Raw genomic sequence first — 27,999 nt, 5'->3', positions numbered from 1 at the left:
TTGGTGTAATAAGTTTATGAGAAGTCTCTTCATGCTTATTTGTGTTTCAATTCAATGTAAACTAATCTTTTCAAAACAAAAACTTAACTGAGTCAACTACTTATTTACTCAGTTATTTTTTTACTGATCTGAGAACTCAAAGTCCTCAATAAAACACATTCAATGTCCATTATTGAGGCAGGATCCAGCCATTCTACCTTGATTGATTGTCTCCCCAAAACAACTAATGTGGTTACAGATGTTACTGGAAAGTGGCAATAAATGTCTTAATAACAACTATAGCCAAATTATATTTGTTTATTTTCTCAAACATGCTACATGGGCCACTATAACAGAGCTCCAAAAATCAGATATAAGAACACATGTTGGTCCATGTCATTAATCTAGCACTCTGGAATCAGAGGGCAAGTAGTTCTCTGTGAGGCCAGCCTGGTCTACATAGTGAGTCCTAGGGGAGCCAGGGCTCCACAGTGAGGTCCTGTAAAAAGCAGGAGGGGAGAGAGAGAAAGAAAATGACAGAACAATATTTCAAATGTTTCTAGAACACTTGAAGGCCAAAATGAATGGCATTCCCACAAAACTGTGTAAGAGAAAGCCATTCTTGGCTGTCTCTAGGGTCCACTACCTCTCCTTGCCTGAGTTTTTAGCCAGGCTTGCTTAGCAGTGTTTGTTTCACCTGAGAGGAGACTCGTGATTCCTTTCGGGGGGGATAGTGAGCTATCCCCAAACAGCCAAGCCACTATTGCACTGCCAGGCATATCTTGTTTTGCACCATATTTTTAATTCCAGTTAATGCTCCTCAAATCACTCACCTCATCTCCCTAGTCCTTCTTGCCCTCCTGGTATAAATTTTTTCCACCCACAGTGTTCCCCTTCTTTATTTTCTTGATAATCAAACCCTTAAAACACAGAAGGAGAATCTTGAAAGCAGCAAGAAGCAACAGATCATGAAAAGGGTCCTCACTTAGATCAGCAGCAGGCACCACATCAGAACCCTTGTCAGACAGAAGGTAATGAATCAAAATGCAAAGACAGAAAAAAGTACCAATTAGCTTGCAATTGGCCAGCCTTTCCTTGAAAAAGGAGGAAATTTAACTTTTTCCATACAAACAAAAGCTCAGGGACTTAATTAACAGTAGATTTGTCCTTGAAAAGGGCTCAAAGGAGTTTCTAAAGCTAAAATGAAAAAATGCTAAGCAGCAACTTAAGGTGCTGTGAAAAAAATATTCTAAAAAATACAAAGTCATCTCAAGGAATTGGTGTTATTAAAACAAGTTTGTAATTTCATGATTATTTTTGACATAATTTTAGAAACTTGTGTGTGTGTGTGTGTGTGTGTGTGTGTGTGTGTGTGTGTGTGTGTGTGTGTGATATGTGGATAGGTACATGTGTATGTACATAGGTGCATACATGTATGTGAAAACTGGAGGATAGCCCTCACTGTCACATCTCAGGATCCAACCACCTTTACCACCTTTTTTTTTCCTTTTTGGTTTTTCTAGACAGGGCTTCTCTGTGTAGCCCTGCCTGACCTAGCATTAGTTCCATAAACCACACTGCCCTCCACCACCAGCTTGTCTTTTTCCAGCTCCCTAGTTCTAGGATTGTATACATGTACCCCAACACTCAGCTTTTTTTGTTTGTTTGTTTGTGTTTTGTTTTTCAAGACAGGGTTTCTCTGTGTAGCTTTGGAACCTATCCTGGCACTCACACTGGAGACCAGGCTGGACTCACAGACATCCGCCTGCCTCTGCCTCCTGAGTGCTGGGATTAAAGGCATGTGACACCAATGCCCAGCATACACTCAGCTTTTTTATCTGTTTTTTTTTAAATCAAACTCGGGTCCTCATGCTTTTGATGCAAGAGCTTCACTGCCTAAGTCATTTCCCTAGCCCTAAAACTAACTAGTTTCTGGTAGTAAGTATCAGTTCGGTACTCAGCCAAAAATGACCCATCTATCACACTCCCCTAAGGTTCAGGGACCATCTTGGAAGAGAGACAGAAAGATTATGAGAACCAGAAGTCAGGGAGAAGTGGACATCTAAACATGACAGGACCAATGCACTTATGAACTCTCAGCTGCTGTAGTTCCCTGCACAAAATCAAGTCAATCAACATTTCAGCAAAGAGACCTAGACAGTTCAGGAGCCCTGGACTGAACAGCCATAAAATGACTGAAACAGAGACTTGGTCCATTTGAGCAGATGGGAGATTTGAACAGAAAAATATTGTCAGAATTATTTCTGAAGTTCACCAGTGGTGCCCTTTTCAAATACTTGCTACCCAGATTAGTCTTGCCCGCCTTGCAAAATTATGCTTTTTCTAGTAAGAACACAGGGAACTTCATGCAGACCAGAACTCAGTGGTGGCTGCCACCCTAAGCAGCCCCTTTGTCATGTTCTTTGCTATGGTGATAACTTTATGGCTGGCTCTAAGTCAGGATTGTGGTCTTATGCTATGGGAATGGAGCATAAGAGGTCAAACTTGGTGAATAACCCTTAGCAGGAACTTTCCCAGCAACCCTAAACTTCAATTGTGGTACAGAACTTTCTTTCTCACAGTTTCTGACAAGTCTGGCTTAGTACACTACTAATCTTCCAGGTGTATTGGAGGTGTATTGCATTCCTTTAGCTGAATTTTACTTTGTATAACTTATTATCTCCTAATCACATTAATTAGTAAATCCTTTATAGCATCAATTTTGTTACTTCAAGTTTCTCTCCCATCAAAATAGTTAATAAAAGTATTTTTAAGAACTAATTAGTCTTTGATGTCACTAGGCTGGTGGTGGAGTGGCCTGGCTGCAGTAGTCTTACCTGCTGACTGGCTGTTGGGACTCTGAGAAGCTAGGCAACAAGGAGGACTCTAAGAGAGACATGTATGGATGCCACTGGGAAGGGGAAATAGATAATATCTCCTGATTAAATTTGGAGGGTGGAGGGGACAGAGGAGTGGAGGGGAGGGAAAAGAATAACATAAGAGAATGGGATGGTTGACTTGGGGGAAGGACAGTGAGGGAGAGCAAGGAAAGGGAAATCTCAATACAGGCAGCCATTATGGGGTTATGGAGAAATATAGTGCTTGGGAAACTCCCAAGAATCCACAAGGATAACCCCAGTGAAGACTCCTAGCAATAGTGGAGAGGGTGTCTGAACAGGCCTACCCCTATAAGCAGATTAATGACCATCCTAAATGTCATAGAACCTTCATCCAGTAACTGATGGGAGCAGATGCAGAGATCCACAGCTAAGCACTGGGCTGAGCTCCTGGAGTCCAGTAAAAGAGAGGGAGGAGGGGTTATATGAGCAAAGATCATGATGAGGAAACCCACAGAGACAACTGAACCAAGCTAGTGGGAGCTCACTGACTCTGGACTACTAGCTGGGGAACATGCATAGGACTGAACTAGACCCTCTGAATGTAGGTGACAGTTATGTGGCATGATCTGTTGAGGGGCTACTGGCAGTGGCACTGCAACCTATCCCACGTGCATGAACTGGCTTTTTTGAACCCATTCTCTATGGTGGGATACCTTGCTCAGCCTAGATACAATGGAGAGGGGCTTGATCCTTCCCTTACTTGATATGCCAGAGTTTGTTGATTCCCCATAGGAGGTCTTACCCTTACTGAAAAGTGGATGGGTAGCTGGGGGGAGGAAGTTGCTGGATAGCAGGAGGAGCAGAGGGAATAGAAACTGTAGTTTGTATGTAAAATGAAAAAAAAACTTTATTTATAAATAAATAAAATTTTAAAAGAGCTAATTAGCCTAAGAGCTAATAGTATGATAACTTTAGTTTACAGTTCCACATTTGTTTTATGCATAATTGACGAAACCAAAGCATTTAGAAGGGTTATAAAATTAAGATTGGGCATATATATAGACAAACATCTGATTTTATAAAATCAATATATGCAAGGGACAAGGGAAAGAATGCTAAAAAAGAAATGTTATTGAAGTTAAGTTAGCATGAATGCAGATTAGAGAGGCATAAAATTAATATATTAATGGTGTTTTCCACGCTTATCACAAAGTAAACTATATATCTATAAAAGAAATACAGAGAAATTTAAGTGAATCCCAGCAGAAGGCAATAAAACAGAAACTAAGAAATAACAAAGAAAAAAGGTGTATAGAAAACAAGTAAAATCATAGGAGTGTGTCCCTCTTCATCAGTAAATACTTAAAGTGTAAATGAATTAAATATTCCAGTCACAAAAGATATAGTGAGCGAAAATGGATAAAAACATGAACCTTCTTCACACTGTCTATAAGATATCATTTGAGATATGTTTTTAATTCAGAAGTGAAGAACTAAAAAATATAATCTAGGCAAATAGCAATGAAGAGATTATAATTTCCAGCAGAATAGCAGAATAGACTCTAGATTTGAAAACACATTTGATAGAAATCAGGGATATTGAAAAATAATAAAGGTTCGGTATAGCTAGAAGACACAGTAGCTGCAAATAATTACTTGCCTAGCCAATACTTGTGAGATGAAAACTGACAGAATCAATGAGTGAAATAAACCATTTACAATGTATGGGAGAGTCCAATACACCATTCCCAGGGAGGGATAGAGCAGCCAGAACCAAAGTAAAAAAGGAAACAGAGGATTTCAGCACAGTAAAGCAAGTAGGTCTATAACACATGTGCAGAATCCTCCACCCTGCAAGCAGCATGCACCCTTTCCAAGCACAAGGTCAGACTACAATATCATGAATATGGAAATCAACAGACATGAAACTAAGGGATTCACAGAATATTAGAAATTAACACATTTAAAAAGCAATGGATTGAAAAAGAAATCATAACAAATACTGGTAAATACTCAAAGACAAATGAAAATAAAAATGCAACATACAAAACTTCAAGGCTCCAAAGCACAGCTAACAGGTCCATTTAAAGACTTAAATGCTGTTGTTTTGTCTTGCTGACTATGTCCTTTGCCTTGAGAAGCTAATTAAAAAAAATGGCGCCAAGTACCACAAGAGTAACAGAACTGTGCTGTTTTCTGGGATTTTTGTTTTTTACTTTTTTGTTGTTGTTTGTTTTTGTTTTTGTTTTTGTTTTTTGTTTTTTTTAATGGAGTGTGCTGGATGTCTCTACAATTTTGTTCAAATGACTGCAGAACCTGGAAAAGCTGTTGCTGCTATTGATGCATAACATATTGCCATATATATATATATATATATATATATATATATTGAAACTCAAATATGTGATGAATCCAAGGTGTTTCAGTGAGTGCTCACCTGTGCATGCAAATTTGATTTCATCTTTAGTAAGTAGTAAAGTTATATGCTTGCCAAAAAAAAAATAAGTGACACACTGGAAGACAAATGTCACACAATTTCAATTTTATGTGTAACCTAGAAATGATGAACTTATGGGAGCAGAGAGCAGAATTGTGGCTATTAGGCTTCAATGTGGGTCTTTTAACAATGGGGAAACGATTGGTTTAAGGATATAAAACTGCAGTTGGACAAGAGGCATGGACTCTGTGATGTCTTCAGGTTTACTGAGAGCATGATAAATATGGTTGATAACAATATGCTATACTTTAAAAGTTGTGAGATAGTATACTTTAAGTGTTCTCAAAACAAAACTGATGAATATGTGTGATATAACATGTTAATTGGTTTAATTTAGCCATGCCATTGTGAACATACTGTATTCTGTATCATAATTGTGCATGACTTTATTTATGAGCTAAATAAATGAATGGAAAAAAATACTTAAATGCATTGAAACCAGGTAGATAATGAGTTAGAAACTTAACTGTAACTTAAGGGACTATCTTAAGATAGAGGTGGTATATCCAAAGCTAGCAGAAGGAAAGAACTCTTCTTGAATTAAAGACATAATATACAGAATAGAAAAATTTGTATAATTTAATGAATACTTAAAAGTTGCTTATCAGAAAATATTTTACAGAAAATATTTTAAACTTAGCAATGCAGACTAGAGAAAAAACGATTGAAATGACAACACTTGGAAGTGAAATATGAAACATTTACCAACTGTGCTGAAATACAAAGAATTATGAAGGAAGCATTTTGAAGAATTGTACACCAACAAAATGAACAACCTAGAGGAAGTGGATAAACTCTTAGGAATACAACACATACTTCTATGCTTTTGATATGTACATTTTACTAAAATGTTAAGAAATAGAAAAAATGAGGAGGAGACTGAGGCTCCAAAAGTTAAGAAATATACCCACTGCAGTGTGCATTGACAGACAAACACCGTTCCCACTAACTTGCCTCTCCCCTCACCTCCTGCACTCTCATCAGCCAGTCTTCTCTTCTAGGTTCTAGGCCCAAGGTTTGGTTCTGTTTATTGTTTCTATACTTGGCCTTCCATTTTTACCCTCAGAACCTCCCCTGCATAAATCATGATCATAGTCCAAAGGCTTTCTCATATTTTTCTACATATCTCATATCTTCTCTGATATTTCTCTGCTTGGCACTCAGGCCCCTCGCTATGTGCTCTTCAAATTCTACTTCCATCGAATTAATATTATCTCTTTTCTCTTTTTCCCCCTTAAACCAAATAGACTAAAAGGCCAGAGTCCAACATATTCCTTAAAGAGCCCAGAAAGCACTGAGCGGTTAATAAAAACTTGTATTAAATAAATACCATTTGTGACTTTAAGCTGGAGGGTTATTGGAAAATAGCCACAGGGAAATGGCAAGAGCAATAAAACTGTAGTGGTTACTGGCAACTATAAAGTCTCTTGCCCACAGCCAGCTCTTCTCAGTGCCCTCTTCCCAACAGGAAAGGCCAAGCTCTATTTCCAAACCAGCACAGTGCTGGGTTAAAGGAGAGAGGAGGCCAAGTTCAACCCAGCACTGGTACCAGGCAAGTACTCCTGGTACCTTGCCATGAGCACTTTTCCATAGTGTGTGTGTGTGTGTGTGTGTGTGTGTGTGTGTGTGTGTCTCTCTCTCTCTCTCTCTCTCTCTCTCTCTCTCTCTCTCTCTCTGCGTGTATCTTTGTGCATATGTGTGTGTATGACAGAGAGACCTGTGTCTATATATGAGTTCTCTGCAGGTATCATTTATATTGTTATTATTTCTAACCTAAAAAATAAATTAATATTTAAAATGATAGTTTCACATAAGTAGTTGGAAGTTTTTCTCTGTCTCACCTGATCTCTCTGGACCCGTTTATCTCCCTTACCCGGGGTTCCTACAACTGTTAGAGGCTAATATGTCAATTCCAATTGTTTAGCCAATGGTTCATACATAGCCATGGCTAGCTCTCTCTTATAAGTTAACCCATTTCTATTAATCTATGTATTTCCAGGAGACTGTGATTTACCAATGATGCTCCAGCATGTTACTCCTTTGTACACTACATGGCATCCCCTAACCCTGCCTACTTTTTTCTCTGTATCTTTCTTTGGATTTCCTACCTGTTTTATACTCTCCCTGGCCATTGTTCAAATCAACTTCATTCATCAACCAATAAAAGCAACACATATTCATGGCATAGAGATGGGTGTCCCATACCACACCTATAGTAAATGAGAAAGAAAAAGAACTATATATGTCATAAAAGGTCCACAGTATCTTACAGAGAAATCTTAATAAAGTCTGTAATATTTGGTGCCCTTTAGTAGAGAAGGTTATTTCCATTTATCATGCACCAAGTCTGTCTTTGTCGTCTAAAATAAAAATGGAGTAATTCATATAAATATTAGCTTCCACCACATAAGAGTTTTCTTTCTGCTAATCTAGAAATGAATTTTTTGAGTCAGTAATATACCTTTGGATGCATTAAAAGAAATCATAGAGTCCATGATTATTTAGCATAGGCACATGTGTGCATATGCAAACACATTAAATACAGAAACTAAACACATTAAACTTAGGAAAGCTACAACAATTTATCCACAGCACTACCCTAAGCAGCAGTACATATTATATGCTCACTAGTCAGGGAATAGACATCAAGTTTTGCCCCAGTATCTGATGCATACCTTCTCAGGGGCTATAGAAATTCAGGAAACTATCTATCCTAATATATACTTATAGGTACTGTTCTCAGGGGAAAGAAAATGACACCCACTTCATATATCTGAAGTTAGCACTTTTTCTAAAATTAAGATGAAAGTTACAGCTAAGATCATCATCCTACCCCAAGTAACAATAAAATCCCCTGATGAATGACATTTTGGAGAAAGAAAAGAGACACGTGTCAAAAAATTAGGATGCCTTTTTAATAAATTCCATAACCCAATACAATTGCTGTCTTCCTGTCTTAATGATGCTGGCATCCCTGATGTGTAACTTACATTTAACTGGCAACATTCTGGGCTACTCATATTAACTGCAATAGGCTGAACAGCTTGAACTTCAATAAAATGTGCATTAAGTGACTGAGTTAATTTAACCTCATTAATCCTCAACCCAACAGAACCACTGAAAGCCTTCCAAGCTGCCTGAGCTTCCGCTACAACATAAACATGGCCCTGCAGGAAGCCAGCACCCAGAACACCCCGAGGCTCTAGCTCTCAAGTTGTCACTGAGGGGTAAATGGCTGCATAATGGCCAGAACCAGGCTTCAAGTACATCTTAACAGTCACTGGCTTTGATCATCTGAGCTAACACTAAGGCAAGTTCTTAAAAATAAATTCTCTCTGTACTTTTTTGGCAGCTTCTTCTCTTTTGACTAAATACACTGTGACTCATCAAAGAGCAGCACTCTTGTTCGAGCTCCTGTTTTTTGCCTTTTAACTTATGTATTTGTGGAATATAAAATCCTATGTTTAATTAAAATAAACATTTCACTCAAATGCCTCCAACATCTTCCCCTTCAGAGGGTGAATTCCAGAAGTAATAGCAGTGGATTTTCAGAATTTTATCAAAATGGACAGAAACTTCAATGTTTCTATAAGGTATTGACACCATTTCAATAACTACTCATATATTTGCTGTTGTACCTGAGAACATTTAGTGACTTAGTTATTTTTGTTATCTGAGGTAATGTGCTGGGGGTTGCCTATGCTAATCAAACTCTGTCACTAAATTCTATGCCTAGCCAACACACTTAGCTTTAGGTAGTGTAGAACTTTCAGAAAAAGCTACATGGTCTGAACTGCACTGATTGTCCTAGATTTAATGGACTGGAAACACCTTTTATTTGGGAATTGATTGATTCATTTTTATTCATTTTACTCTCAGACCAAGAAAATATTTAGTCCCATATTTGAACATACTATCATTCCCTGTTAAAAGATAGTGAGTTATTAAATAAGAAGTTTAATTAAATAAGAGTTTTGGCCAAAAACACTAGCTTGATCTTGATTTTTTAATCTTGATTTCAGTGGTTCTGTTGGATATAAAATATAACTATTTATTATTCAGCTAGTAGAAGCATCCTGCCTACCTTTCCGAAGCAATATTGTAATGATGAAACATCATTTAGATAAGTAACCTTATAGTCTAATGGCTACACAAATACACTGATTTTGTTTCTTTCTTATCACAAGGTATGGTTATGATGTTGAGAAAAACTGGCTGAGGCAAACTCAGAGTAGTTCCTGTTCTTCACCAGCACTCCATAGTCCTTGTAAAAAATTCCAAAGTCTTAAGAATGATTTTATAAATTCATTGCAAAGAAATATTGTAAAATATAAAACAATGATATAATCCCCAAATACCCATAACTAATTAACTTAAAGCATTATAAAGAAGAGGCTAGTACTGACATATTAGATGTTATTTTAAAAATAAACAAAAATATAATTTAAATCCTTAAATATTTTTATGATAAAGTATCTCCTTAGTTAAGCATTAATTGCCTTTACTTGGTAAACACATATTTTATCTAGGAAAATAACTTTTGTTAAAATTTTGTTAGATTAATTAAAAACACTGAATCTTTTTTTTCTTTCTACTATACTGAGGCAAGAATAAAACCAAGGTAATGTATGTCATTAGTCAAACATCAGTGTCTAATTGCAATGTCCAGAGAAGTATATTAGTGTTTTAAAAACTTTAAAGATGCAAATTACATAGAATTCCAGAAAATTTATTCATCAATAATAGGGGATTATAAATGGATTATAAAATTCTATAGTACAGTTTCTTTTAAATGTGATTTCTGACATTTTATAGGTGTTGCAAAAAATTCTGACAACAGAAATGGCTTCAGAACATGAAAAAAACCAAAATATATACAAAATCAAAAGCATAATGAATCCAAGTTATTTCTGGCAGTGTTCACACCTGTTGCCTCATGTGTCTTCACTGCAGCCTTGGTTCTGAAAGAACAACATATGCATTTTGCACTGAGCTCACCACCAGGCCACACAATGCTAACCAGAAGCCTGGAGCACCTCATCTCAGATGTAAGACAATTGCGTGTGAAATAAGTGCTCCTCTGTGTACAAAGATGGCTCTTTTAAATAGAGATACAATGGCTTAATTATGGGAAACAAAGACAGTATTATTCTGTTGTTCTTCAACATGTATCAAAGTAGGATGCCTTTTGGTTGTATTGAGCTACAACACAATTTTAAAACTTGCTTTTGAGTTGCTGTTAAAAGCATTTTGGCTTTTGGATCAGGAAAGAATGTTCAAATGTCTCAGAAATGGTCCTAAGCAATTTTTACAATGCATTTATAAGAAGTGGCATCCTCAGCATTGATGACTATAAACCAAAATAATCAATCAACCATATAAAACATTTGAAATATTCTGCTCTAGAGGCACCTTCTGTTACTATGGTTAAAAAAAAATAGCATGACAGAGAACAACCTAAGAGAGAAAGGTTTTATTTCAGCTCACAGTTCTGTGTTATAGCACATTTCCAAGGAAAAGTTGGATCAGCAACAACCTGAAGCATATGGTCACATCAGATCCACAGGCAAAAGCAAAGGCAAATAAATGTTTGCATGCTGCCTGCTTCAATGTTTGGCTCAGCTTCGTTTACCCACTCTTGCACAGTCAGGACAACCTGCTGGGACAGCTGCCACTCACCATCAGCTGCACTTTCTCATAGCAGTTCATTTAATCAACACAATTCATCGTAGATATGCCCACAGGCCAACCCAATAGGAACATTCCTTCACCGAGACTCTTCTATAACCATTCTAAGTTGTGTAAAATTTGAAATATCAATGATTTAGACAAGGTCAAATCCTGTTTGTAAAAGGGAACCCTTATTTAGAAATTGTGCTTCTGTACATACAAAGTTTCCAGTTTTAATAGAAATAACAATGATTGAGATTATATATATATATATATATATATATATATATAACTGTATATATATAAGTTATATATAAACGACTACACATATAAACATATATATAAACAATGAAAACAAGGCCATGAATTTGAAAGTAGGTAGGTACTCAGAGGCATTGGAGGGAGGAAAAGGAGGGGGAAATGATGCAATTATATTTTAATTTTTTAAACACATAAAAAAGTAAATAAACACTTCAATCTTATTAGTGTGAAATTTATTTTAACTTTTAATAAATGGTAAAATTATATGTATACCAAATAATTACTTCCATGCCAGGCAGTGGTGGCACATACCTTTAATCCTAGTACTCGGGAGGCAGAAGCAGGCAGATTTCTGTGAGTTCGAGGCCAGCCTGGTCTAAAAGAGCTAGTTCCAGGACAGCCTCCAAAGACACAGAGAAACTCTGTCTGAAAACCAAAGAAAAAAAGTTACTTCCAAATAAATTATTATTTAATTCCTTGGCATAAGGTGTCCTGAGGGGAAACATTCAAGAAGCCCTGCTCTAAGTATTATGACTGCACAAACACACAAGAGAGTCAAATTTTAGAGAATGAAACATTGAACAGAAATATTCTTTTTGGTATTTTCATACCCATTTAAATTTTATTTTTGTATATTTTATTTTATTTTTTTAATTTTATTAGAAAGATTATTTTCTATGTTAACCCTAGGTCCCTCTCCCACCCTTCTGCCCTGTACCTGAAACTAACACCTTACCTATCCCATACCCATTCTGCTCCCCATGGAGGGCAAGGCCTTCCATAAAAGGTCTTCAAAGTCTGTCATATTCTTTGGGATAGGGCCTAGGGAATGTCTAGGCTCAGGGAGTATCCCTCCATGTGGGATGGGCTCCCAAAGTCCATTCCTATGCTTGGGCTAATCCACTGCAAGGGGCCCCATAGATTTCCAAGGTCTCCTCACTGACACCCACATTCAGGGGGATGGGATCAGAACTATGCTTGTTTCCCAGCTATCAGTCTGGGGACCAACAGCTCTCCCTTGTTCAGGTCAGCTGTTCCTATGGGTTTCATCAGTCTGGTATGGACCCCTATGCTCATCTGTCCTCCTTCTCTGCAACTGGATTTCAGTTCAGTTCAAGGTTTAGATGTGGGTGTCTGCTTCTACTTCCACCAGATGCTGGATAAAGGCTATATGATGGCATATGAATCAGTCATCAATCTCATTATCAGGAGAGGGCATTTAAGGTAGCCTCTCCTCTGTTGCTTAGATTGTTAGTTGATGTCATCTTTGTCGCTCTCCACACATTTCCCTAGTGCCTGATTTCTCTTTAAACCTATAATGTCTCCCTCTATTCTTTTATTTCTTATCTTGCTCTCTTCTGTTCTTCCCCCAACTCAACCTCCCTACCCCATCATGTCTTCCTCACCACTCCTCTTTTCGCCTTCTCATTCTCCTAGTGCCCTCTTTCTCCCCCCCATGTTCCCAATTTGCTCAGGAGATCTTGAGCTTTCCCTTTCTCCAGGGGACCATGTATGTCTCTCTTAGGGTCCTCCTTGTTTACCAGCCTCTCCAGCAGCATGGACTGTAGGCTGGCAAACCTTTACTCTATGTCTAAAATCCACATATGAGTGAGTAAATACCCTGTTGTCTTTTTGTGACTGGATTACCTTGATCAGAATGGTTTCTTCTAGTTCCATCCATTTGCCTTCGAATTTCAAGATTCCATTGTTTTGTTGTTGTTGTCGTTGTTGTTTGTTTGTTTGGTTGGTTGGTTTTTGGTTTGTTTGCTTTTTCCACTGAGTAGTACTCCATTGTGTAAATGCACCATATTTTCTATATCTATTCTTCAGTTGAGAGGTGCCTAGGTTGTTTCCAGGTTCTGGTTATTACAAATAATGCTGTGATGTGCATCATTAAACAAATGTCCTTGTTGTATGAATGTGCTTCTTTTGGGTATATGCCTAAGAGTGGAATTGCTGCATCTTGTGGTAGACTGATTCTATTTTCCTGAGGGATCGCCATACTGATTTCCGAAGTGGCTGTACAAGTTGGCACTCCCACCAGCCGTGGAGGAGTGTTCCCCTTTCTCCACAACCTCTCCAGCATAAACTGTCATTAGTGTTTTTGATTTTAGCCATTCTGACAGGAATAAGATGGTATCTCAGAGCTGTTTTGAGTTGCAATTCCCTGATGGCTAAGGATGTTGAACACTTTCTTATGTGTCTTTCAGCCATTTTAGATTCCTTTACTGAGAATTGTCTATTTAGTTCTGTACCCCACATTTTCATTGGATTATTTTGTCTATTGACTGTCTCCTTGCCTTATAGAAGCTTCTCAGTTTCAGGAGGTCCCATCTATTAGTTGTGTATCTCAGTATCTGTGCTACTGGTGTTATGTTAAAGAAGCAGTCTCCTGTACCATTTCGTTCAAGGGTATTTCCTACATTCTCTTCTAATAAGTTCAGTGGGGCTGGATTTATGTTGAGGTCTTTGATCCATTTGAACTTAAAGTTTTGTGTATGGATCTATCTGCAGTCTTCTACATGCCAGCATCCAGTTATGCCAACACCATTTGCTGAAGATGCTTTCTTTTTTCCATTATATAGCTCTAGCTTCTTTGTAAAAATCAGGTGTTTGTAGGTGTGCAGGTTAATATCTTGGTTTTCAACGCAATTCCATTGGTCTACCTGTCTATTTTTGTGCCAATAGCAAGTTGTTTTCAGGATTACAGCTCTATAATAGAGCTGGAAATCAGGGATGGTGAAGCCTCCGGAAGTTCCTTTATTGTACAGGGTTGTTTTGGCTATCCTGGGACTTTGTTTTTCCATATAAAGTTGAGAATTGTTTTTTCAAGTTCTGTGAAGAATTGTGTTGGGATTTTGATGGGGATTGCATTGAATCTGTAGATTGCTTTTGGTAAGATTGCCATTTTTAATGTCTTGATCCTACGTATCCAAGCATGGGAGATCTTTCCGTTTTCTGGTATCTTCTTTAATTTCTTTCTTTAAAGATTCAAAATTCTGATGATAAAAGTCTTTCACTTTTTTGGTTAGCGTTACCCCAAGGTATTTTATGTTGTTTGTGGCAATTGTAAAGGATGATGTTTCTCTGATATCATTCTCAGCACATTTATCATCCATATTTAGTAGGGCTACAGATTTTTTGAGTTAATCTCGTATCCTGCCACTTTGCTGAAGGTGCTTATCAGCTGTAGGAGTTCCTTGGTAGAGTTTTTCAGGTCACTTATGTAGCCTATCATATCATCTGCAAACAGTGAAAGCTTGACTTCTTCCTTTCCAATTTGTGTCCCCTTGATCTCCTTTTGTTTTGTTATTGCTCTTGCCAGAACTTCAAGGACAATATTGAAGATATATGGAGAGAGTGGACAGCCTTGTCTTGATCCTGATTTTAGATGAAGAGCTTTGAGTTTCTCTTCATTTAGTTTGATGTTGGCTGTTGGCTTACTGTATATTGATTTATTATTTTCATGTATGTTCCTGTTATTCCTAATCTCTCCAAGATATTTATCATGAAGGGATGTTGGATTTTGTCAAAGGCTTTTTCACCATCTAGAGAGATGACCACATGGTTTTTCTTCTTCAGTTGGTATATATGGAGGATTACATTGATAGATTTTTGAATGTTGAACCATCCCTGCATCTTGGAGATGAAGCCTACTTGATCATGGTGGGTGATTTTTCTGATATGTTCTTGGATTTGGTTAGCCAATATTTTATTGAGGATTTTTGCATCTATGTTCATGAGGGATATTGGTCTGTAGTTCTCTTTCTTAGTTGTGTCTTTGTGTGTCTTGGGTACTAAGGTAATTGTAGCCTCATAAAAAGAGTTTGGCAATGAACCTTCTGCTTTTATTGTGTGGAACAATTTGAGGAGTATTGGCATTAGCTATTCCTTGAATTTCTGGTAGAATTCTGCACTGAAGCCATCTGGCCCTGGGATTTTTTTGATTTGGAGACTTTTGATGATTGCTTCTATTTCCTTTGAGGTTATAGGTCTGTTTAAGTTGCTTATTTGTTCTTGATACAATTTTGGTAAGTGATATCTATCCAGAAAAATGTCCATTTCCTTTAAATTTTCAAATTTTGTAGAGTACAGGTTTTCAAAGTATGACCTGAAGATTCTCTGGATTTCCTCAGTGTCCGTTGTTATGTCCCCCTTTTCATTTCTGATTTTGTTAATTTTCATGTTCTCTTTCTGTCTTTTGGTTAGTTTGTATAATGGTTTGTCTATCTGTTGATTTTCTGGAAGAACCAATTCTTAGTTACATTGATTCTTTGAATTGTTTTCTTTGCTTCAACTTTATTGAGTTCTGCCCTCAGTTTGATTATTTCCTGGCATCTACTCCTCCAGGATGAATTTGCTTCCATTTGTTGAAGAGCTTTCAGTTGTGATGTTAAATCTCTGGTGTGACTGTTCTCTAGTTTCTTCATGTGAGCACTTAGAGCTATGAACTTTCCTCTTAGTACTGCTTTCAAAGTGTCCCATAAGTTTGGGTATGTTGTGTCAACATTTTCATTGAATTCTAGGAAGTCTTTAATTTTTCTTTAATTCTTTATTTCTTCCTTGACCCAGGAATGTTGCAATGTGTGTTTTTCAATTTCCAAGAGTTGGTAGGTTTTCTGAAACTTGTGTTGTTTTTGAATTCTAACTTTAAAGTATGGTGGTCTGATAAGATACAAGGGGTTATCCCAATTTGTTTGTACCTGTTCAGGTTTGCTATGTTGCCGAGTATGTGGTCAATTTTTGAAAAGGTTCCATGTGATGCTGAAAAGAGGGTATACTCTTTTGTATTTAGATGGAAATTTCTATAGATGTCTGTTAATCCCAATTGGTTCATAACTTCTGTTATTTCCTTTGTCTCTTTGTTAAGTTTCTGTCTGGTGGTCCTGTCTAGTGGTGAGAGTTGGGTGTTGAAGTCTCCCTTTATAAATGTGTGAGATCTTATTTGTGATTGGAGTTTTAATAATGTTGCTTTTATGGACGTTGGTGCCTTTTTATTTGGGGCATTGATGTTCAGAACTGAGACTTCTTCCTGATGGGTTTTTCCTGTGATGAAGATGAAATTATCTTCTTCATCTCTTTTGATTGATTTTAGTTTGAAGTCTAATTTGTTACAGACTAGGATAGCTACCCCAGCTCGTTTCCTGGATCCATTTGATTGAAAAATCTTATCCCAACCCTTTACTCTGAGGTAATGACTGTCTTTGAATTTGAGGTGTGTTTCTTGTATGCGGCAAAGGGATGGATTCTGTCTTCGTATCCACTTTGTTAGCCTGTGCCTTTTTATAGGTGAGTTAAGACCATTAATATTGAGGGAAATTAAGGACCATTGAGTGCTTATTCTTGTTTGTTTTTCATTTGCTGTTGGTAGTGGCATTGTATATGGATTTACCCTGCTTTTGCTTTTGGGTTTTGGTAAAGTGGGATTATCTATTGCTTATGTTTTTGTGAGGGTAGTTAATTTCCTTGGGTTGGAGTTTTCCTTCCAGTACTTTCTGTAGGACTGGATTAGTTGTTACATATTGTTTAAATATGATTTTGTCATGGAATATCTTGTTTTCTCCATTTATAGTGATTGAAAGTTTTGCTGGGTATAGTAGTCTGGGCTGGCATCCATGTTCTCTTTGAGTTGGTAGAATATCTATCCATGTCCTTCTGGTTTTCAGAGTTTCCATGGAGAAGTCTGGTGTAATTCTGATAGGTTTGCCTTTATATGTTACTTGGCATTTTTCCTTTGCTACTTTTAATATTCTTTCTTTATTCTGTATGTTTGGTGATTTAATTATTATGTGACAAGGGAGTTTTCTTTTGTGCTCCACTCTATTTGGTGTTCTGTAGGCTACTTGTACTTTCATTGGCATTTCTTTAAGTTGGGAAAGTTTTCTTCTATGATTTTGTTGAATATGTTTTCTGCACCTTTGAGCTGGGTTTCTTCTCCTTCTTCTATACCTGTTATCCTTAGGTTTGGTCTTTTCATGGTATCCCATATTTCCTGGATATTTTGTATTAAGGATTTGTTGGACTTAAGATTTTCTTTGCTTGATGAATTTATTTCCTCTAGTTTATCTTCTTAGTGTCTCAGATTATGTCTTCCATCTCTTTTATTCTTTTGGGTATGCTTGCATCTGTGGTTCCTGATTGTTTACTCAGCTTTTCCACTACCAGCATTTCCTCAATTTGTATTTTCTTTATTGTCTCTAAGTTTTCAGGTCTTGAACTATTTCCTTCAGCTGTTTAATTGTATTTTCTTGGCTTTCCTTGATTTCTTGCATCTTTTGTTTGTTTTTTCTTCCATTTCTCTGAAGGATTTTCTCATTTCCTTTCTTAGGGTCTCTATCATCTGCATGAAGTTGTTCTGAAGATTGCTCTCTTCTGCTTCATCTGTGTTGGGATGTTCAGGTCTTGCTGATGTAGAGTCCCTAGTCTCCGATGGTGTCATATTGGTTTTCATGTTGTTGGATGTGTTCTTATATTGTCATCTTCCCATCTCTTCTTCCAATGGGTGAAGGTGGTGTCTCTTCCTTTCCTGGTATGTATGGGTCCAAGGTTCTCTTCCTTTGAGTGCAAATGGCTCCAATACTCTGGTGGGTCTCAAGGTGGGTGCAGGTGGGTTCTAAGCACTTGCTCTCCAGGTGGGTGAGAGCAGGACTAGTGCAGAGATGTCAGCAGACTTTGGGTTGCTTGGTCCTCAGGGGCTGAGTTCATCTGCCTGCAGACCCCTGGTCAGGGGTTCCCAGATTGGGCAGGCAGAAGTTGGGCCCAAGGCAGGGCCAGAAAGATTCTTAAAATAGAATGGACCATGAATTAAAATATTTGACAGATCAGGTGGATCTTTAATGACTAGCAATTCCAGAAAGATTATATGTCTCAAGGAAGTAGCACTTTAAAACATATACAGATCTACACTTCTGTTACATTTACAGAAGACAAATTTTCCATTACTATTTAACCAACTACAATTTTACCCCCCTAAAAAATTATGAAAATAACATAAATCAGCAATGTTAAAATCAGTAATAAATATTGTGAATGAAAACTTTTAGGAAAGACAAGCTATCTTTTTAGAACACAGATCAATTCATATTTCCAAACTCTAGTACATAACATCCTTTATGGCATGCCCAAAATTTTGAAAACTATAAATATCCTTTGCACTGCTGCCAAAATATAACTCTTGAGAGCTTCCTAGTTTTATACAAATGTGTAGGTTTTATGGACACCTGTTTTCTATCTTCAAAATTTTTCTGCAATGTATATTGAAAGCAAAATCATACAACATATTCTTGAAAGAATAGTAAATGTAATCTGTTTTTACTTCAGCCTGTGTAGCAATTTAAAAGCACATAAAGTCGTGGTAATTTCTATGTTATAAAAAGTTAAAATAACTACTTAACAAAATTTATGTCTTTCCATCAGATCTTTAATATGTCACTCTGTTTTATTCTAAGTTCTTTCAAGGCATGCCATTTTAAGTAAATATATATTTGTTACCATGCTATAAAATTGCTAGCATCTGCCCATAATCAATTCAAACATCATTTCAATATTTGTTGTAAAAACCCACTTTCATACAGTTCATTTTTATAGGACAAAATAATTTTTCTAATGTGTCAGACACCAATGCCACCAAAACAGGTGCCATCTATATGAATGATTGGTTGCTAGTGACGAAAATTGTTTGGGAAGGTTTAGCAGGTGTGGCCTTGTCAGAAGTGTGTCACTGGAGGTTGGCTTTGAAGTTTAAAGGCACATGCCCATCTCTCTCTCTCTCTCTCTCTCTTTCTCTCTCTCCCTCTCCCTCTCTCCTTCTCCTCCCTCCCACCCTCTCTCCCCTCTGTGCCTGCTGCCTTTGCCTCTCTCCCCTCTGTGCCTGCTGCCTTTGCCTCTCTCCCCTCTGTGCCTGCTGCCTTTGCCTCTCTCCCCTCTGTGCCTGCTGCCTTTGGATCAGGATCTAAGCTATCAGTTACTGCTCCAGCACTATACCTTCACACCTCCTGCAATTCTTCCTATCATGGTGATCATGGGCTCACACTCTGAAATTATAAGCAAGCCCCCCAAAAAACTCTTTCTTCTGTAAGTTGCCCTGGTCATGGTTTTTTATCATAGCAATAGTAGCCCTAACTAAGACATATCCATAGTTCATATAAATTTATATTTTGTTTTTCCTACTAAGAACTCAAAACAAACACCAGGAAATATTGTGATTGGATTTCATAATGTTTCCTATCATTCTAGGAAAGACAACCTCAAGTGAGAATCTTCAATATGAATTTTAGCCTTGTAAAATAAATGTGAAGCAACTTTGAATTTGAATATGTGAGAAGCAGTCAAAAATTTCCAAATAATCACTTAAGGAAAAATAAACACTGCGTCTCTGGTGATATTTGTACAGTAATTCTACCTGGGATTACAGGTATATGACTGTTCAAATAGTATTGTGGCAATTAAGACCATAAACTCAAGACTGCCTCTTTAAACAGCATAGCTATTATGTGGAGGTCTAGGATTTACTGAGTCTGATGAGTAATTCTAGTACAGATTGATAAAATTTATGTAGTTGCTGATTATCATACTATCATATTTTAGTGAATTATAAGACTTAATCAAACTGACCAAAATTAACTAATATACTCAGTGTTTTGATTAACATAATTTCATAAAGTTCAGCATTATATGCACTATACTCACAATCTCAATTCAACATTAAGATGGAATTTTATTAAGAAGGTGATGCTTAAGGTGAAATATTCTTTCTTCTGGATTACCTCATATATAACATGTAGCAATACTTACCTTGTATATAGGAAAAACTTCACCTGACTTTTTCCTGGAATAAGGATTAAGGAATACAATGAATGCTAATACCAAAAATGAGTATATTAATTATTCTAGAACTGTTACTGTTGGGCCATGTCATGACACAGAGATTTATGAGGAAATAGGCAGGAGTAAAACTTTAGCAGTCTAAGGTGCTTAGGGTTAGGAAAGTGAAGTTCATACCAGACCCCAAGAAACCCAAGTACCTAACACTTTTAGTGGAATGTTAATTTCAAAGGGTTTGAGTTTGATTGCTTTAGAGTTCATAGACTCTTTAAGCTGGATATAGCAACCAATTCCCTTATATTTCAGTTATAGCTTCAAAAATGTGGTCTAGTGTCTTGTACACTGTGAGAATTAATTCTTGGCCACATTTAAATTTGTTGAGGAGGGTTACAATATATTATAAATATCTGACATAGGGACAGAAGTTAAGGATAGAAGAATGAATGCTTCATTATCACCAACTCTTCCTGGAACAATCCATGATCTTACTATTTCTATGATGAAACACCATGACCAAAAGCCACTTGAGGGAGGAAAAGGTTTGTTTCACTCACAGCTCTTCATAACAATTCATCATCAAAAGCAGTGAGGGTAGGCACTTAAGCTAGGAAGGAACCTGGAGGCAGGAGCTGATGTCAAGGCCATGGAGGAGTGCTGCTTACTGGCTTGCTCCTTCTGGCTTGCTCAACCTGCTTTCTTGTAGCAGCTGGGAACACCCACCCAGGGATATCCCCACCCACAATGGGCTGGTCCCTAACACATCAATCCCTGATTAAAATGCCCTACAGACTTGCCTGAAATCTAATCTTTAGTTTTGTTTTCTTTTGGGTTTTTGTGTTTTGAGACAGGGTTTGTCTGTGTAACCATGCTAGCTGTCCTGAAATTCACTCTGTACACCACACTGGCCTTGAAATCACATAGATCCATCTACATCTGCCTCTCCAGTGCTAGGATTAAAGGAATTCATTACCACTGCCATGCCTGTAGTCAGATCTTATGGAGGCATTTTCTCAGTTGAGGCTCTCTCCTCTCAGGTGACTCTAGCTTGTATCAATTTGACATAAAACTAGCCAGCATACCTCACCACCACAATCCTTTGCCTCCCATGAATAACTAGAGATTATAAGGCTCAAGATTGACCAATCCATAGTCATTGGTAAATTATTTGAAGATACCAACAAGTGTTAGAGTGGCCCCTCCATTCTATATTCTAGAACAGATATCATTTTAAAAGTAAAGAAACAAATTTCAAGTCATTTTTAAGCATCTACTAATTAGTCACCATGTTTCTAGTATGGAACACCCTCCTGAAGACATACTCACCAACTCTGGAAAATTCCTAGCAAATTTGTACCTTTCTCTATTGTGTCACATGGGATGGACAATAAGAGGGGAATTAGAAAGGAGAGAAGGGATAAACTAGCAGCTCAGAAACACTTCACAGATATTTCTGAAATGCTTATGTTTTGACACACAGGTGCTTCTGTTCAAATGTGCTCTGCATACACTTCAAAGGAAACATCAAAAAAAGAAAATGGAAGATACAGGACAATAGATTCTAGACAATTACTTAGTCACAAGCCCCCATGTAGGATACTGTTGTTTCTCTAGATACATTTTTCTTTTCCATTTTTTAATTTAAATTAGTAAAAAGCTTGTTTTACATGTCAATCCCAGTTCCCTTTCTCTCCCCTCCTCCCCTACCCCCACCAATCCCCATCCCACCCCCTTTCTGCTCCCCAGGGAGGGTGAGGTCTTCCATGGGGGATCTTCAAAGTCTATCATCATTTGGAGCAGGGTCTAGGCCCTCCCCCATGTGTCTAGGCTGAGAGAGCATCCCTCTATGTAGAATAGGATCCCAAAGTCCATTCGTGTACTGGGGATAAATACTGATCCACTATCAGAGGCCCCATAGATTAACCAGACCTCCAAACTAATATTCACATTCAGGGAGTCTGGAATAGTCCTATGCTGGTTTCTTTTGATATCCCTGACATTACCAAACATTAGATGATGGGAAAGTATCATACTACCTTCCTTTACATCTCCTCTCAGATCTCAACTTTTCATCTTCATCAGGAAATCGAATCTTTAGCAAAATGAAAATGATTATTCTTCATGAAAATCTAGAAACATCCAGCCTCAACTGTAGGACTATACCAACAATGGTACAAGAAGCAATTTCATATTAGTCCATAAAGTGATAATTCCAACAGTTTCCTATGCTTCATCAAAATATTATAATCACAAAACCTCATAATTTTAATGCAGTAAAAGTCAAGACATATATTCATTGTCTACTGTATCACAAAAAGATCATAACTGACTAAAATTAAAGTATGTTTTTTAAACAAGATAATGAGAGGCTCATCAATCAATTTTATTAGATATTTTATTAGATATAATTCTTATGTTTATTTTTCTATATTTTTTATTTAATAGTGTATGCATATGCCTATGAAATCATATTATATAATAGAAAATATTTTATTGTTGTCTTGGTTACTTTTCCATTGCTATGGTAAAAACACTATGACCAAGGCAACTTATAAAAAATAAAAGAATTTAATTGGGGGTTTATGGTTTCAAAGGTTAGAGTCAATGATGGCAGAACAAAGGCTGGTGGTAGGAATAGCTGAGAGCTTACATCTTGAATCACAAGTAGTAGACACAGAGAGAGAAATACCAAAAATGAGTGAAATCTTTTGAAACCACAGAGCCCATCCCTAATGAATCACTTTACCCAACAAAGACATATCTCCTAATCCTTCCCAAACAATTCCACCAACTGGGAATTCAAATATATAAACCTAAGGGGGCAGGCATTCTCATTCAAACCACTACAATTACCTTCCACAAAATTTATTATTAGCTATAATTTTAGTAAATATTAAACAAAATTATAGAACACCATGTATAGTATTTTCAAAAAGCCATTTCTAACCTGATTTTTATGTATATAAAACTTCTGGGAGACTAGGTTCCACAATGCTTATTATCATCTTTTATTTTGGGGAGTTTTATAAAAATTCATTGGTTTTATGAGGAGAAATGATATTCAGGAACAAAAAGAGATTTTTAATCACCTATGCACTTAGAAATATTTTGTAAATAGTATCACTTTTCCTTAGTTCCATTCCATACTTTTAATATTAAAATAGCAATTTTAAATAAACTCCTTTATATAAAACAAAATTCTATCATATTTTCTAACAATATAAGCATTAACTACAAATTCCTCAGGTTGCATTTACAAATGAAAGCAATTTTTGTTGTAGTCCTTCAAAGTGCAAAGGCAAAGTACACAGTAGTCCTTAACATGACTAATGAATATAATAAGCTCTTTGGAACAGATACTGTTAGAAAAACATATATTTCCAAAATGATTCTAACACCCCATTTTAAAGAAATTTAACAATGTATCTGCTATCTTATTGCTCTTGTTAATCTTATGAGTTCCAATTCAATACTCTTTTAGACAGAAAAACGTATGCATTACGGTTGGGAGCATTCCGAAAATAATTCTGTGCCATGACAGCAATAATGTGTCTGCTTAGAGAATGCTATAACTCCTCAAATCCTGTGTAGAGATCTTAGTTCTGCATTAACAGAATGTGTTATTCAGAATATCAGGCTGGAAAAAATATATGAGTCAGAGTATATTTTATGGGTAAAGACATGAAAGAATGTGTGAGGAGACTCAGAACATGGAACCTGTATTGTGGTTAGGAGGGAGCTTGTCACTCAAAGTCCTAGACGTCTGGGGAAAGCTGGGTACCTTATTCTTATTTATAACTATCACAATGATGACAATTTCCACCTACTTCACAGTTTTGCCTTAGGATGATCATGTCTAATTAAATAGCAAAATGTTGTTTATGTTTTTCTAAAATGTTTTATTAATGTATTATTTCAAGGGATGGATTTGTATATTGGAATGAGAGAAATTAAATTCTTCTCAAGGATCTATCCAATATCAAATTCAAAATGGACAAAAATACAGAGTAGTGTAGGCATTTGTAAGTTTTTTGAGGTCTGGTAAACAACCTCACACCCATGTGACCCTATTTTGGTGATTTGAATGGCAATGCCCTGTAGGCTCATATATTTGAATACTACTGTTTGCGAAGGACTAAGATGTAAGGTTTATCATAGGATGAATGTCACTGGAGGCAGGCTGTGAGGTTTCAAAACTTCTCCCATCCCCATTGTCTATCATTCTCTGTCTGCTTCTTGTGGATCAAATAAGCTGTCAGCTATTTCTGTCACCATGCCTTTGCTCTGTCATTGAGCACTCTAACCCTCTGAAACTTTAAGCCCACATTAAACACCCTCTACGTTGCCTTGGTTGTGTTGTTTTATCACAACAATAGAAAAGTAACAAAGACCCCTATGAAATTTCAATGGACCACATGAAAAAAGAAGATGAGAATATACAAGGTGGGCATACTGGGGCAAGAAGAGTTTCCACACTTAATGGGGTGGGGGAAGTAAAACATGGTAATGGGGAGTTAGAAACAGCTAAAATCCATTACATTGATCTGTCAACAATTAATTATGACTGATTAATCCATATTCATAAAACATTCTAAATTATTTTCTAACCTGGACACCAGAAGTTCAAGAAAACTAAGTAATTAAGGTAGGAAAGGACAGTGAGCTTAACTCTTAGATTGTAAAATCATGTATAAAAGTTACCAAATTACTGTGACACAGAATTATATACCAGCTGTATGGAGAAGCAATCAAAGCACTATATAATAGATGCCAGTAGCAAGATAGGAGACAGTGTTGGAAAATGACAGGCATAAACATGTCAACTGTAAAAGTTGACAGCTTAAACTATGGGTAGGTACTTATTTAATTTAAAATATGTATTTAAAGGTATAGAGGTAGAAACAACACTCTTACAAGAACACTGACTGAAAACATACTCTCAGAATTTGAACACCTTTCTGCGTCTTACATTATTCAAAGTTGTTTAAAGTCTTCTATCTAATCTCTTGAGTGTTCTGATGACAGATACAGCTTTGACAGCCTTTGAGGGTTTGTGAAAATGCAGACTAAATAAAATTGAGAAATCATTTGTGTACATTCTCTGTAATGAATTTTGTCAGCTGGAAGGCTGATTGTTAGGATGATCACATGTGGAATTTTTCATCTTCTAAAAAATAAAGACTCGTGTCTTCAAAGGCAGAGAAAGCCCAGGTGTGTTGAAACCGGTACTCCATTTTACATTACTGCTTGGTCCCTTTAATTCAATTCTGTGACTCAGAATGCCTTAAGATTTGATCTGTGTGTTGTCCAAATGCTGTCAGTAGCCTAGTGAAAGATTTAATATTGTTTATTGCCAAGTATGTCTCCAAAAGTTTTAATCCTCTTATCTCACCATTACTCGTTTGTAAAACAGACCAATGCAATGCTGGAATCAGAGTCAATTCAGAAGCAATTTTAAATTAAAGGATAGGAACTTGTCAGCTGTTGGTGTCTTAGCAAAACCTCTTAAACTTTTTTCCAAACTTTTAAGAACAGTAAGGCCTAACAACCTGGTTTAGGTAACATTTATGAATCAGATGATGTAAAAGAGTTTATCTACTTTATATAAATTAATGGAGCTTGATTTTTATATATATAAAAGAAGACATTCTGTAGCCTAGACTGACCTTGAGTTCACAGCAATCCTACTTCCTCGGCTTCCTGAGTGACAGATTTACCAAGATTTACCACATCTTGCCTTAATATTATCTTTAAAGCAATTGCAATTTTCTGAGAACTATCAACTGAGAGAACCAAGAACTTTTCAAAGTTCTAACATTTATTCAATTTAGTAAGCAGTCAAGCCCTGGCCCAAAGATTATAGATATGTTAGAGGTGGTAAATTTATTCAATGGTTAAATACATGCTTATTATGGATGAGAGCGTGTATTTAATCACCAGCACAACAGCAACAACAATAATAATATAAAAGCATACATTAAGTGGGTAGCAATTAAAATGATATCACTATTAAATAAGATCAAATTATCTGCTTTCAGTTTATTTAAGCTCTTGATTAAAAGGTAATGCAAAATCGGATGTAGTTCCAGATACATGTAATTCCAGATATTTGGAGGATTGAGGCCTGAATTTAAGGCCAGTCTGACCAATATAGTGAGAGTCTATGTTAAAAGACAAATTGAAATGACAATATCCTAATATTAGTTTAAATCACTTATATTAGTGGGAATGATAAAATGAATATGCTATAAATAATGGTTTTTAAATAATCAAATAAAATGTGATGCTAGGCTTTCAATGTTTTTCTTTGACCAAAATGATTTATGGTTAAGAAGCTAATTAGTGTTGAACATCAATTAATTCATCATAAAGTTTGATTTTTACTATTGAATGCAGCCATGTTCAACCTGAGGAATACAGAGAAACAAAACAATTAGTGTTGTTCAGAGTTGGGTCTGCCCTTAACCACCTGTATCTTTTATAAACTACCTATTTTTGTTTCGCTCAAGATGAAGTTATCAATATTCAATACACTCTACTTACACGTTTTCATATTGAAAGAGAAGGATTTTAATTGCATATCTCAATTTCCATCCCTGATCAGAATCCTATTTCTTTTTTTTTAATCTTATAAATCTTATTATTTAAAAAAATGTGCAGATTCCTTGGCCAACCCATTATTACTTGATTTCTGTGTCATTTCATTATTCCAATGAAATTCTCTAAGTATTTCTTGTGCTGTAGAACACTAAAACAGTGAGACTAATAACGTCAGCCAAAAACAAAACAAAACAAAACCAGGACCTTTAAGGTTTCTACAGAAAAGCACCAGATAAAGCTCATTGTCTCTGTATCTATTAATAAAGATATAAGGAAAAGGAGCACGCCATCTATTCATTAGCTCCTGGATATCCCTGGGATATTTTTATTCTCTTCTATTAAATTTTGTTCAGTTGAAAAGCATTGTGAACGCTATTAAGGTTTAAAATCTCTGACATTCATAATAAGTAGGAATAGATGAAGTAAGTTGCTTAATTATAGACATTTGAGTTAGGGAAATGGATAGCATCACAGTTGCTACTGTTACTTTATTTAAAACAGAAATTATAGTGCACAAAAATCAGTTCAGCTCTTCTGGTATAATCTCTCCCCTCCTCCACTAAAATAATTACTATGCCTTGCATCCACCATAGCAACAGCCTATTCCTGAATGTTCCATTTATGAGAATTTCACTTGCTTTTCTATCAAACAAAATCACTCAATATTTCTTCAATGCCTCTGACACTTGTACCAAATTCTAGATAACCAAGAATCATTCATTTGATGGGACCAGGATTATCATCTTCTCCCAACTAGTTTTTTTTTTTTTCTGAGAGTATAGGAATGCATCATGACATCTGGTTCTCATCTTTAAGATGAAATTTCAAATTCTTTTTAAAACATTTTTATTTAAATTACATATCAATCCCAGTTCCCTCTCACCTGGTCCCCGTCCCACTCCCTAAGGCAGGGCCTAGGCCCTCCCCTGTGTATTTAGGCTGAGAGAGTATCCCTCCATGTGGAAATGAAATTTCAAATTCTTAATGGTCACGTCCTCCACAATTGTTTATATCCGGCAGATGAGTTCAGGATATTCTAGCTTCTTTCTATATCAGTTCCTTGAAAGTGTTGGACCTTTCTGTGTTCCCTATTTATTACTAAAATGCATTTTATTCGTTTCTTCTTCTTTCTAGTCTTTTCATGAATTATTTTCTATTCATTGAATAAATCTCAAAACAAATGCAAGTTTTAGAGAACTATTCCATGTGAATTATGCTCTAATAATCATTTATAGTTTTCAATATCATCTCTCCCAGAGGTTTCTCAGTTTGAACACACAGGAATTGACTCCAGCCAGGTGAGCAGGTGGGCTAACTTCAGATCTTCCCCAT

The sequence above is a fragment of the Cricetulus griseus genome, chromosome 6, assembly GCF_003668045.3.
Source record: "Cricetulus griseus strain 17A/GY chromosome 6, alternate assembly CriGri-PICRH-1.0, whole genome shotgun sequence".
Lineage (NCBI taxonomy): Eukaryota > Metazoa > Chordata > Mammalia > Rodentia > Cricetidae > Cricetulus > Cricetulus griseus.
This window is presented reverse-complemented; position numbering follows the sequence as displayed.